Source organism: Patagioenas fasciata, chromosome 4 (genome assembly GCF_037038585.1).
Source record: "Patagioenas fasciata isolate bPatFas1 chromosome 4, bPatFas1.hap1, whole genome shotgun sequence".
Classification (NCBI taxonomy): domain Eukaryota; kingdom Metazoa; phylum Chordata; class Aves; order Columbiformes; family Columbidae; genus Patagioenas; species Patagioenas fasciata.
This window is the reverse complement of record NC_092523.1, coordinates 28,541,761-28,555,765: the sequence shown is the minus strand read 5'-3', so window position 1 is coordinate 28,555,765 and position 14,005 is coordinate 28,541,761. Positions and strand designations below refer to the sequence as shown.

The following is a 14,005-nucleotide window of genomic DNA, read 5'->3' as shown; positions in this document are numbered from 1 at the left end:
CCGGCCTTTCTCTCCGGCCCGATCGGCGGCCTTGCGGAGCCCCCGGGGTGGGCGCGGCGCTCGCACAGCCCCCACGGGCCGAGCGGAAAGCAGCTGCCGCCGCCGGGCTCTTCCCGCCCCACGCCCGCACCCGTCCGACTGGCTCCGGTCGTCCACCGCGGTAGCGGGACTGGGCAGCCACCGGCCTATGGCACTCGACGGCCGCCGAGGCAGCCACCCCGCTGAGGGTGGCGGGGGCGGGCTTGTGCCAGGTCGCCGGGGAATGGCGGGACGGAGCGGGGAGGGTGGCACGGAGCCGGGCTTTGTTCCCGGCCCCGCCCCGCCGCCGGCGGGTGCCCGGGGCTGCGCGGGCGCGGCGGAGCTCCGACGGGGAAACGCGCGTCCCGGCTGCGGGTGGGCAGGGCGGCGCAGACGGGCAGCGACCCCCCCGACCACTGCGCAGCTGGCCGCGCTCCCGCGGCGGTAAATGAAACTTACTTTAAATCCTGAGCGGTGAAGTGCTGTACCTGTGTGCGTGCCCTTAGCTCAGTGTGTAGCGCTTCACTGGAAGAGTCACTTGAGGGTGACCAAACTTGGTCCTAACAGCACTTTAGCAGTCTCACATAGACGTTACCAATGTAGCTATAAGTATTGTAGGGGCTTAAGTAGTTTTGTCTTTCTCATATATGTATATATATACGTACACCTCTGTGAAAGTTTTTGTTGACTATGACACTCAGCTGCTCAGTGGACAATTCAGTTTGTTTCTTAACCGGAAATCACTAGTTCAGCGATCAGGATAGCTCCAGGTAAAACATCCTAAGGAATCACAGGGGAAAACATTAAAAACAAAGCAAGCCAAAATATTTTGGTGGTCACTCATACCATATGAGTTGTGAAAGATGTTTGCTAATACAGTTTTAGGGAACAGTAAGACCATCTGGAGATAAAGTATCAAGAGTATAACCTAGACTTCCTTCAGACCTACAAATCTGAAACGTGCCTTAGGAAAGAGATACACTAAAGTAGAAAGCAAGTTCTTCTCTACTTTTGCATACGCTGCATGTCTCCCAAGTGCAGACTTCATGTACTGAGAAAGACTTAGGTGGTAAGCCACCTTCATGTGAGTGCAGACCAGGCAGACAAAGGTGGTTATAAGTTATTGAGGTTGTAAGTGAAGAGCTGCTCATGTGGGCAGGAACAAGCAATACGGAGCATGTAGGGTACTGCCGTGCAGAAAGTGATTTGCTTATTGTGGGTAGAGCAAAGAGTGGAATTAACTGTAGTTACTTAAGAAGTGTTTTTTCAATGTATTGTTTCCTCAGTAGACTTGCCTCAGTCACTTTGCTTCTGTGTTGTTACTGTCATGCTGAGGAGGATATGCCCCGAATACTTCAGAATCTCTGTGGAAGATTGTTGAGCCTGGTGCTGGGAAACCACACACCGATTCTTATCTTTTGACACTATCTCAGGAAGGAAACAAACTCCTCGGTAAAAATCGTGTTGCAGGTTTAGTAAGTCAAGTATTTAAAGATGAGAGTGACAGTCTCTCTATGAAAAGCTTTCTTTATCTGTGGTTTGTGGAGGCCCCTAGTTAGTGGAACTTGATGGCAGTTGTTGTCAGTAGACAAGTGACCTCCCTGAGCAAATTGGCGCTGTGAATGGCTGCTTATTTATATTCCAAAATGGATTTGGTTAAAGCCTGTGCTGACTTCTCTCTGGAAGTGGTTTCCCTGGAGTAGAGCAGTGGTATGTTGCTTTGAGATGTAGACAACTGTTGCTGAGCTTCATTTCAGAAGAAAAGTTGTTTAAGTCTTCGGTGGGGTTAGTTAAGGTAAAGTTGAAGTATTCAACTAATTCTGTTTCTCTTTGGCTGGCATAGGCAAACTGAACCATGGTGATAGCTGACTCTCATGTAGTAGCATAGTACCTTTGAGGAGGGAAACTGGAGAGTTGTAGAGCTGTAAGGCAAAAAGTGGAACTGTTCCATTTTTCATGTTTTTATTAACACTTACCAGTGTTATCCCCTCAACAGCTCAAGAGTGGGCCTCACATGTTTTTTGTCACGGCAAGTGTTTGTCTTTTTGCTTCTGGGGGGTAAAATTAATTGGTATGCTGAAAGTTTTTGCTAACACAATTGAGAACATGGTGTCTGTATTTACTTTTTCTAAGAACTTAAGGAGATTATAATTATCCCCCCTCCCAGTGGCTATGCATCAAGGAAAACAACTTGGAAGGCAGCATGTTCTGCGTCATGAGTTGCCTATTTTATATTTAGTTTTGTATTTCAGGGAGTTTTATCTTGGTCATCATGTCCAGTGATGGCTACTTCGTTATTCCACGAAGGACTAAATGACAAATTTATTTTTGTCTGAGTTCTTTAAGAGGCATATAGGCAAACTTCACATTTCAGTGGACTCGCATAATACAGAACGTGGGTATATAATATGCTCCTACTGGCTTTGAGAGCCATAAATGTTTAACAATATTTGCTTATATTTAAGCCATAGCTTAGGAGGAATCATAGGTATTGTGTGCAAATAATGATGTGGGAGGAATGTACTATATGCACATGTGAGTTACGTGAGTTACTATGAGAAAAAAGAGGATGATAGTACAGGGTTTGTGACCCTGTAACTGTAGTTATCAGTTACGTTGCCTTACGGGTGGGAAATGCTATGTAGCTTATCCATCAGCGGGAGGGCAGCTGGCCTAGTACACGGCCTAGTTGTGGTTTACTGCTTTGTTTTGCTGCTGCATGCTTACACGCAAACAACTTTGAACCTTTATGACTTTTGTATCTGTAATAATCCTCCCAGGAATGACTATGGGCTGGAGAAGAAGTGTTGCAATGTTTGAAGATTTCAGGATTCAGGGTTGTTCTTATCCAGTCTCACTCCAAATCCCAGTGAACTTCAGTAACCGATGCTAACCAGACTGACTCAGCTAGGGTTGCTTATGCCTTTTTTTATTGATTAAAATAGCAGCTCTTCTTTCTAGTATTTAGTTCACTTATCCTCAGTGTTTGGCAGTTAATTCTTGAAATGTCTGTGTACTACTGTATAGCTCTGTCTCTTCTAAGACTTGTGTTTTCCTTCCTTCTCTCCCTGCCTTCAAATCTGTTACAATTCCTAATTATAACAGATTTGAACACCTCCCAGGAAGAATGACAGAATACAGTCTCAGATAGCAAGTGTCCAATACCATCGCTGGAGGATATCGGAAAGGAATAAGTCCCCTCAAGCTACTTGAACAACGGTGTCTGCTCTTGATGTGGCTTTGGTTTTGAGGGATTTTTGTGTTTATCCCTGGTTTTAGATGGTGATTTATGTTTGCATACAAAAATGGAAGAGGAACAAATATTATTTTTAAAAATGAACTTTTGAAGTTGAGTTTGAGATTCTCTGAAATGTCTAAATATCTGGTCTGATACAATGGGCTAGTGCTCGGAAGCTGTTATCACAAGCTTTGGGTTTGTTTGTTGCATGGGTATTCTTGCCATTGTCAGTGTGAACAACATGAATTGTTTTTTGCAGTTAGTGATGACAGACAAAGCTGAGCTGCATGAAGTGTGCACAGATCTCCTCACAGGAGTACCTTTCTTCTGCCATTCTAGCCACTGCTTTGGCAGATGGTCTGTACAAGTGTAAGTGAACTGTACTTTTCAGTGCTGGGGCTGGCTTTCAGCAGAGTCTGTAGCAGAAGACCTGGGACTATTGACCTGCACACTTTAGTGGCGCTGCTGGTCACTTTAGAGTTAGTGTGGTGATCTACTTCCTTCTTTCTCCCTGTTTTCCAGAAAATGGGAGAAGATTTTTGGCTTGGACCTTTTCCTCTCTGCTTTTTTCCTTGGGTTTTTAACTGAAGTTACATGAGATCATGATAATAAAAGCAAGCTTTATATGTTTTGTTGTCTAACTATTGGAAGACTGCTTCAGACCTAAATAACTGATACTTGGGAGTACTTGTAATTTGTAGGTTAGTTTTGTTAGTGGCTGTTGCCAACATTGCTTTTCAGCTTGTAATGTTTATTTCACTCTCTTCAGTGTATTTCTAGAGAGTAACAGTATTATTCTGCTAAACCAGACTCTCTCTTGTTCGGGTGAGATGCTTCCTGTTCGCCTGATCATCCTAAAATCCCTTTGTTGCCTTTTTACATATATGAATTAATCCTTTCAGCATGCATTGACCAGACTTGTATGAAGTATATCAGAGCAAGTTCCAGTGGGACTTTATAGAGGTCTTTTAGTGCTCTGGTGGAGATACCTAGCCAGTAAACCGTAGAATACTGTTTTCTTTCTCCTCAGTCCTCTCAAGGTTTATCTGCTTTATCTTTATAAGCTGCAACTTATGACAAAAAATATTACTACTCAACTATGTTAAATGGGAAGAGAAGCTGTAAGTTAAATACAGCATTGATAAGTATCACTGTTGCCGATGGTTGTTGGGCCTGCCATAGTTGGGGTCACTGTGGGAATCATGTTAGGCATACTCGTGCAGAAGGTGTTCAAGGAGCTCAAAGACACCTCTAGCAATGTGTGAATAAGCAAAGGAGAAGAGTGGAAAGAAAAACCAGGTACTATTTTTAGAGGGAAGTATGTGCTGAAAAGATCCTTGTGAGAATATGGGTAAGACCTGCTCTGCGGTGTTCAACCCTGCTTGTTTAGCCTTTCACAGAAGACTTACTGCTGTTTATCTTTCACTACTTGTTTTTTGTAGTAGTCTCAAAGACAACAGTTGTGGGGGTTTTGCCAACCCTTTTTAGTTACATTTATTTGTTTGGAGTGACTGAATATAATGCTGGATATGTTTATAAAATAACAGCTGGATAGACTGGTGAAAACTACAAATACAGATAGTTTGTTGTACTTGGTCCAAAAGATAAGGGTCTTGTAATTCAGTGTGAGAGCCTGTTAAAAAAGAATAAAAGAAGTATAATTAATTAAAAGAAAAAAGAAAAGTGGAGTATCTATACTAGAAGGCTTGAGAATGCTCTGATGAAACCAGGTCTTGGGAATTCACATTTGAAGTTGATATTGCAAAGATTGAATTTACTTTTCCAGTGATGTTGTCCAGTTTGCAAAATAATGAAGCATCTTCTTTTGTAAACACCATGTCCTAAATGGGACTTGGAGTTACCAGTACACCTGAACAAGGACTGATTTTCTGTAGAGAAGCTAGCATGAAAGATAGGTTGAAGTGTTCCCAGGCATTTTCATCTGTATTGCATGAGAATAGTCCTTATCCACACCACTTCTGTTCTTGTGCTAAATCAGAAAGAACCGTTAGAGTTGTCTGTTGCAGCTGAATGTTTTGACAGTGATAAGAACTCTTATGATCTTAAATTGAACTAATCTGCCAGTAATACTGGTCATGTTAAAAAAGATTGCTGTAAGCAAAAACGGTAAGATTTCTACCTCTGTAGACTCATCCAAAAAAGACATCAAAAAAGCTGAAGAATTACTGTGTTGTGCACTGCGATTGCTGCCTGGCCTCTGTATTCCCTGGGGCAGGGTGACAAATAGTAGCTGGTCCCCTGATGGCTGGTGCTGTTGCAGTGGCTCAGAGCTCCTGGATACCCACCTCGGCTCAGAAAGAGAAAGAAGCTGGGAGTGAGTGCTCTTGATCTCAGGAGGAGGAGCAGTATGGTAGGTCTCCCTGACCCCTTCACTTGGATATAACACACCCGTTTCTCTGGTTCCTATAAATACAGAGATCGTGGAGGTCCTGCCCATTCCATCTGTTCCTGCAGTTTGGACCTCACATCTGCCTCCTCATTTGAACCTACTTGGTAGTGGATGTTGCATATAAAACTAGGAGTCAGAGATATTCATCAGAGTCAGAGTTGATACATATGCGGTGTGTGTACATATATATATTTACATTTGCATGTACCTACCTGCAGAATTAGCAGGTGAATAACTATACAATAGCTGGTACAGGTCAGAAGTGGTGTATAAGAAGTGTGAGAACAGGAAGTTAGGTATATACAAGTACAAAATGAATAGAACCAGCTTTTGGGGCATAAATCTGAATGTTTTTACCATTATACACATTTATTTAATTAACACTTTTGTATGCCTTTGGACCTTTTGCTGGGGAAAAATGAGCCCAATTTAAAAACATTTAAGGACACTTCTTTTACTGTACATCATGATCAGCCTTTGATATTGTAATCTGTTATTCAGAATAGGTAGTCAGGTAGGCACAGATTATACTTGTATTTTTTGGTGTGAGCGAGTATATTGTGTGCAACTGACCTGATCCAATTTGAAGCCAAACCTTGTATGTCCTGGGAGGAAATCTAAAGGTACTGCATAGTGTGTTCTGTGTTATGCTGTAGTGCAAGTTGTTATTCTCTTCGCTTGCATTTTTAAATTAATAATAAATAGTTCCATTTTCAAGTATTTCCTAGTCTCTATAGTCTTATAGTAGCTTTTATTGCATGCTCCCTTAAAACCATATCTAGTAGATAAAACTACAGCATGTAACTATATAGTTTAAATGCATGCAATCTTCATGTGACTCTAGTTAGAATGATGCAGATGTTCTATGTTTAAGGATTATGTTAGTGACAGAAGTCCTCAAAAGATATTTTGAGTTCAGCAGATGGCTATTTGAAAACTGGTATGCCTTTGTTATGAGAAGAGTAGGATGCATAGGAGAGACAGAATATCAATAGGGCTTTTATAATGCTTTGTGCCTAGAAACAAGAAGAATATTTCAAACACATTTCTGTTTATCTTATTGTCATGCTGGAGAATGCAGACTGGCCTCATTTGGGCTTCTGTTAAAGTGAAACAGAAACTCCATGTCTCAGCCGTGTAAATACAGACTCTGAACTCTTCAGGTTGAATGCTGCTTAAGAAAAAAAGAATGGGTAGAGATGGTCTGCAAGTATAAGAGGGTCCTCATCCTGATTGTTGTGTTTAAAAAGCAATTAACCTTTTATAGATAGTATTTGTATCAGATTTCCGGAGGCAAGAAAATATTGCACTAGACTAGGATATATCAATTTAGGCATATTTTTCTGCAACTGCGTGAGTAGATAAGAAATCTGCTAACTTATACTTCAACATTGTCTGGTCAGCATACTTGAAGAACTACTAGCATTTTATATATAGGACCTGAGTTTAACTTCTATTGCTGTTGCTTCGAGGGAAGGGAGTGGGGAAAGCAGCTCCTTACTTTGGTTCAAGGGAGTAAACTGAGGTGTTGGGTTTTTTTAATGTGTATGTTTGCTTTTGTTTTTAATTTAAATCCACATAGCCTTTGGTACTGATGTGCATAAAGTTCACGTTGTTTCCTCCTAATGGTATGTATAAACTAAAGAAAAATTCTATTGCCACGTATTTTTCTTGCTACAGGCACAGTAGTAAAACTGGTCAGTGATTCAATAGTTTCTGGCACTCTTCTTCCAAGCTAAAAATATAGTTCTTTAAAAGTAGTACATGAGCTGTTCATTTTTCATTCAGTAGTTCTAGGTGTTTGAACCCTGCTAGATGTTGATCTCCCAAAGCTTACTGAATTGGAAAGGACTGTTGGTTTTGGTTTGAGATTCTTTCAAAAGTAGGAAATCACCAAAAGCAATTTGAAAGTGTGGTATAAGCTTCCTGTTCTTCGGATTTAGTTATTTAGTTTCATGTTTACATGCTGATTTTTAGATTGGTCTGTGCTTGCAATTTATTTTGTGAAAAGGAAAAAAAGGGTTTAGTTTATAGAGCCACTTGGCTTGCCTTTTTTTTTTTTTTTTTTTTTGCATTTTCCCTGTTGTTGCTGTAGTGGTGGTGGTGCAGAGATCAGAATTTGAGGCTTCTTGCTTGCACTGCAAACTCATGGAAATTCTCACTTTTCCTGTTGCTGAAACTGTGTTCATGTTGATCTGGTGAATGATGGTGTTCAGATCAGTGGCTGCGAGAGCTTTAGTAGGAGCTGCTGCGACTGCTGTCAATGCACTGTCCTGTTTATCAGTGCAGGCAGCACTGTGTAGTGTGTCTGAGGAAGAACACGGTTGTTGCTGTTGGTTATAGTCTACCATTTCCTCCACCCAGTGCATATGAAATAAGAAGGAGCAAGTGATGATAAATTTCTAGGTGACATAAGATTAGGCAAGCTCAAGTCTTATTACTTCCTTTTGAAATACTTGTGTGTAATATTTAAAAATTTGTGCTGGTGCAGACTTAGTTTTAGCTGTTTTCCTGGTGGAAACAACATTGTTTGAGTTAATCCTAATGTATGGGTTGCTGACACCCTCTGACGCTAACAGGAGAGAGCTATGATTTCTTGGTCACCTGCAGATCAGACACTGTTATTTTTGGAGTTTCTTAAAAAGCAGCACAGAAATCTTTTATTTCGGATACCAAGTTCCAACTTATAGTTGATATAATAGAAAATAACTAAGGTCCCATTTTTGGGGCCCAAAAGAAAATAATTGGTTATGTACTACAGTTGGGGAAATGTGCTTTTAAATCAACAATCAGAAAAAAGCAGGGGTAAAGGTGGGAGACAGAGGACATGAGCACTAAGGGAAAGTGTAACAGAACAAGTGTTTTATCACTCTGTTTCTGAAAGCAGTGGTTTTCTTGGGCTCTGGCACTAGTAAAGGCAATTTTTATTAAGAGGCTAATGTGAGAGTCTTGAAAGATCTTAGGCCTAGATGGAAATATCCACTGTGCTCTGGTAAAAACACAGGTTGAGTTTGGGCATATTTCTAGCAGTCTGAAATGAGATTCCAAAGAGTAAAAAGTTAAATAAAAATTTAAATAATAGGCAGGTTTTGTGGCACTGGCCCAATGGATGTGATTTGTGATTCATGTGCTTTTTTCCTTTCTTCGTACTAAGGAAAGGAGTATGCAATATATACATTTTAAAATTTGGGTTATGTGGACATGTTATTACATATTTGGTACCAAGCACTCATCTGAAGTTTCTTACAAAATCCCTTTCAACTACAAATGGGGATTTTATAGGAGCCTTTTCAATTGAACTTTGTCAGTTTGTAAATGGAGAGCTATTTCTAATTCTTACGAAGAGAAAGTGTTGAACCAGTATAACAAATGTAGTTCTCAGGTGCAGATGTTTGGTTATATTCCAGAGTTTTGATATGACCGAGATACTCATCCTTTTCTTCTTTTCCTGTAATTCCCCTTAGGTGATCTTGATCTGCCTCCTGAGCGTTATTTCATTTCTGTTATGTTATGCAGAAGTTGAACCTACCTCAATTTCTTGCTGATAGTCTATGCATCTTCCAGTTATATCTGTGGTGAATGAAGTTCTTCTCCCCACCACCCTAAGCCCCCCAGGTACTTGCTTTTTGCACTGGAGTCCCTGCTTCTCTCCTGTTTATGATTTTTGTCCTTCCCTGTAGTTAACTGGTCAGTAGGCACCCAGCCTCACTGGTTGTGTGAATCCTGGAATGGAAAAAAGGCTGGGTTTCCGTAAGGAGATGGTTGGTGAAATTGGGAAAGTACTGCATGACAACTGCGTTCTTGATAGTGTTTAATAACACTCAATTCATCATGTAACTTTTTAGTTTGTGATGTTGAATATGTTGTTATATAATGTGGTTGTTATATATTTGTTAAATTATTAATAAAACTTTTGCAAGGAGCAGGAGAACCAAATGGTTAATGAAAATCTTCTGTTAAGACAAAGTGTGCCAAGCTACAGTAAAGAAATGGGGCAGATTTGGACATTGGCAACCTGGAAAGCATTCCCCCTTTTTATTCATAAAGAATCTAGTCTCATGGGGTAGTTAGCTCAGAAATGCCCTCTGTAATATTCAGGTGCTCTTAAACTTGTTTTTTTTTTTTTTTTGTTTTTGGTAATTTCTGGTACAGCCACTAATATTACTTATTTGTGAGGAAAGTGAACAGTAAGCTTAGTACAGTGTAGCTGTGCAGACTGTTGCTGAAGATAAGGTTGGGAGGATGGAGGAATTGGGCAGCCCCTGAAAATGTCTCAGCCTCTGCTGCTAGCATCTCCCAGTGCTGTAGTGGAAAATATGCTTGGTTGGTTTGTAACAAGAAAGTCTTATATATGGTCAATATGTTGTAGAATAAATGTGAGTTATAGTTATCATGTGTTCTTTTCCTTCCACCCCCTGCATGAGGGGTGGTGTAAGTCATGAGCCTTGGGCTGCAGCTTGGCTTTACCTTGCCCTGTGGCCTGATAATGTTTCCTCATTGTATGGACTCTTTCCGCACCTGCCATCACTTTGGGAAGGGAGCAAGCGGGACAGTGACAGAGAACCAGAGCTCATAGGGGATATTGTGTTATTTATGTTAGCAGTGCCTGTGGCAGAGAGTTATTTAGCCGAGCTAAAGTCCAGGTCAGCCACATGTTTGAGTGACCATGGTGCCATTCTGTAAACATTTGCTTCTAAACTGGCTTATTAGCATTTTTTTGTTGTGATTTTAAAAATAATGCCTCAAAAACTAGTACAATTAAACTCTGCCTTGATTCTACCTTTGTAAAAGCAAACATAGTATACTGAAGGTACAGCTGAATTCAGTCTTGCATGGTAGCCAACTTTATAGCAGCTACTCTGTGAACATAATACATCAACTTAAAAATGAGATAAAAATTCTCTTTTAAACACCCTCTTCCCCCCAAAAAAAAAGAAAAAAAAAAAGTTCACCTAATAAAAGTTACATGTGCTGTTACTGGACAGGTTTGAGGTTGGCTGGACTTCTAGCTGTGTTTTCCAATTCAGGATGTTAGAGGAGTTCTGAATTTATTTTTTTTTTTTAGCTATGAAAGCTTACGGTTAGCAGCAGTGTCCTTTGAATTACTGTTCTAAGCCTTGTGATAGCTAACCTCTTGTACTTTGGACTTTATTACATAGTTTTGCCATGTTCTGCTTCTTAGCTTTTCATGAATCTTCTGTAGGGATGAACCCCAAATGCTGAACCTCTTTCTGTGTGATACTTTTGACTTCAGATCTGATATAGTTACATTTTAACTTTAAGTTGTAAGCTGCAGTTGGGAAATGAAGCCAGTGAACTTCCTTCCAACAATATGCTGTAGTTACTGTGAACTTGGTTCACATCGGTGGGAGACTTTCAACCTTACTGCTATCTTTACTGATACCTTTCTTTCCTGTAGTCAGGCTTAATCTGATCAGATTGATTCTGTAGGGCACCTTAGGTTGTATTAAAATACAACTGTACTTGTACTTGAAGTTCTGGGAAGCAGTTGCAATTTGAAGTTCATTGTTGCTCAGTGTTGCTTGAATACCTCCAATGAGTTTTCCTGTGCCTCCCACCCTTTGCGCTCTTTTTAAACACTCTGCCTGCTGAACTAAAACATCAGTATGTTGTCTGAAACCTTGGACAACCCAGTTGGTTTTCAGCTTAACTTTACTTCCTCCATTAAGCAGCTGGGCAATTGGGTGGTGTGTTGGGGCAGGGTGGAATCTGATGCTGTGAAGAATGAAGATGAGTGAGGAGCACAGACTGGGTTTGCCCCAGGCACAGTGAGAAGGGGGCAGCCTTGAAGCAGAACAGACTCATGTCTGTGAATATATATTTTGCTTGAGAAAGTGAGATAAAATGTCAGCAGGCAGGTTGAAAGGTCATAAATTTCTGCTGCATAGAAAAGTGTTTTCTTGCCCTGATTGTCTACAGAGGAAAAAATGATGCTGATTTGATGCACTCTACTGTCAAGTGCACGAACTACAGAAAGCAGTTGATGTTTTGATTAGAGAGTTGCAATTTAGCAGGTAAAATTCAGAGTTAGAATTTTATGTCATTAAATACTTCCCTTTATAACTGGTTAGGTCTTTAAGAGTTTGACTTTTTTTTTCCTTTTCAAGGAATTACATAGTATGTTCCCAAATTATATATAAACATCATCTTGCTTCCTGTTTGCAAAGGCTTATCTAGTTTTCCTCATTGTCTCTAAGTCCCACTTTTAAACTTTCTTTTACATCTTAAAATATTTGGAATGTGTTTTTTTACCTTTAGATTGCACTTCTTATGTGGGTCTCTTTTGTATTTTTGGAAACACTAATTAAGAAGTAGAACAAACTGTACATAAAAGAAATGGTGACTGAATGAATGGTTCACACATCCCTAAAGGAAACTAGTACATTCATGATGCATCAGAGCACTGATACAGTCACGTTGGGTGTACAGGTCTTTTTATGTACATGCATTTTTTAAGGCTATGGCTTAAAAAAAAAAAAAAAAATTAAAAAACTATTAAACAAGCAAACAAAAAAAAACCTCAAACAAACAAAAAAGATCCAAACAAACCAAACCACAAAACAACAGCAAAAAATCAAACCCAAACCCACCACCACTGAAAACAAACAAAACCCCAGCTTTTTGTCTCTCCATATGCAGTGGATGATCAGGAATGCTGGCGTGTTGAGACTTGAGTTGTTAAAAGCAGTTAGAAGTGCTTGATCTGCCTTCAGGGTAAAATTAAAAATGCTAAAGTGCTTTTACTGTAGTTTGGCAGTATAGAAGAACAAAAACAAACTCTGCCACTTAAGCATGTTAGACAAGTGTGCAAGTTGCATACAAATTTCTGTTGTGAAGGAATCTCCAGAAGTGCTCAAGGCTTTGTTACAGCCAATACAGCTGAAGGACTGTTTGTTTCCTTTTCTGACCCCATCCTCCCACTAACCAAGCAGCAGGAAAAAAAATCAACAAAAATCAGAAAAGAAATAAAAGGACTAATATGAAAATTATGATTCAGAATGACTTGCATTTGGGAACGATTGTATATGTGATTAATAAAGTAGGTTCATAACTAAAGTACAACTAAAACTCTCCACAAAGAATGAATGTGCATAAAATATACTGAGTGTGGGAAGCTAGATTTTATTCCCATGTCAATTTTAATTTTTCAGTGAAAAAAAAGTCATTAGGAATCACTAGCTTCTGAGCAGAACAAAAATTCTGAAGATAACCAATAAAAATCTGTTACATTTATGATCCTTCAGTGACAAAGATCAGAATTCTAAAATGTTGACTTCCCCAATTTGAGTGTATGAGGTTTGACTGTGTTTTTTTCTCATTTTCTTTTCAGCGTTTTATATTTTGTTTATCTGTACTGTGTTTGGAGACCCTTTTCCAATATTTGGCTACATACCAGTCGACTCGTAGCTGTTTGCATCTTTGTCTACTCCTCACTTCTCTTAAGCACACATTGGACTCAGGAGAAAATGTCTTGATGGATCCATCCTAAGTGCGATACGCTAACAGCTCTCCTCGGTGGTTAACTATGGCTTCTAAGTGGTAAGACCTTTTTCACAATTTTGTCATAAATGAATTTTCATGCATCTATTTTTTTCCTTTTTGGTTTGGTCTTTGTTATGTATATTATACTGTTAACACTTTGAACTACTACTACTTCAGATATCAATTATCTGGATAGAAGGGTGTCTGTACTGTGTTAAACAAAGACATCTTGTTTAACATAGTAACTGATCATGGCCAAAAGTGTACATCTAAAGAAGAGGTTAAGAACAGGACAAGCGGGCTCCCATTTTCCAGTGACCTGCACTTTGGGGACTTCCTAAACCAGATGTGGTTGCTGTACAATCAGTAGTTCTCTTAACTAGTTCCTGTATGCTCAATACTTAAGTTGTTTTTCACCAACTTCTGTGCTCATTGCAAATCAGACTTCTTGGTGCTAATAGAGTCCTCTTTATCGTGTGCAGTCAGGTGTCTGAGCTCTGTCCTCTTGTGGATGAAGCCAGGTAATGCAGCTAATTAGTAAAGAGCCACAATTCCTTACTTAAATGCCTTTTACTGCTCTTCGCGTAAGGATTTTGTCAGTAGTAAGTAGATCTGTACTGCTGTCCAGCACAGGGCAGTCGTTATGGGTAAAGCACTTCTGTGCTGAAATGTTATCTAACTAATCCAACATCTAAAATGTCCTTCAGAAATAATGCAAGGTACTGCCACCCTGTAGTCAAGTAGTAAAAATGACGGACCGTACTTCCTTTTGGCCTTTGAGAACAGAGCGCATAATGGCACGACAGGAGGAAAATATTGAAGTGCTGTTGTTTCTG

At 40.0% G+C, this 14,005-nt stretch overlaps 1 protein-coding gene across 5 annotated transcripts in view; it reads left to right on the top strand.

The window, feature by feature from the left end:
* The window catches only part of FRYL (FRY like transcription coactivator), a 170,309-nt gene that overhangs the window by 6,246 nt on the left and 150,058 nt on the right, over nucleotides 1-14,005 (top strand). For 4 of the 5 annotated variants that reach the window (XM_071807478.1, XM_071807476.1, XM_071807474.1 and 1 more), the window contains exon 2: nucleotides 13,018-13,226. The gene's annotated coding sequence lies outside the window, so the exon portion shown is untranslated. Of the gene's footprint in view, nucleotides 1-9,196; nucleotides 9,282-13,017; nucleotides 13,227-14,005 lie in introns of those variants that run through there. The other variant, XM_071807477.1, reaches the window with a different exon arrangement.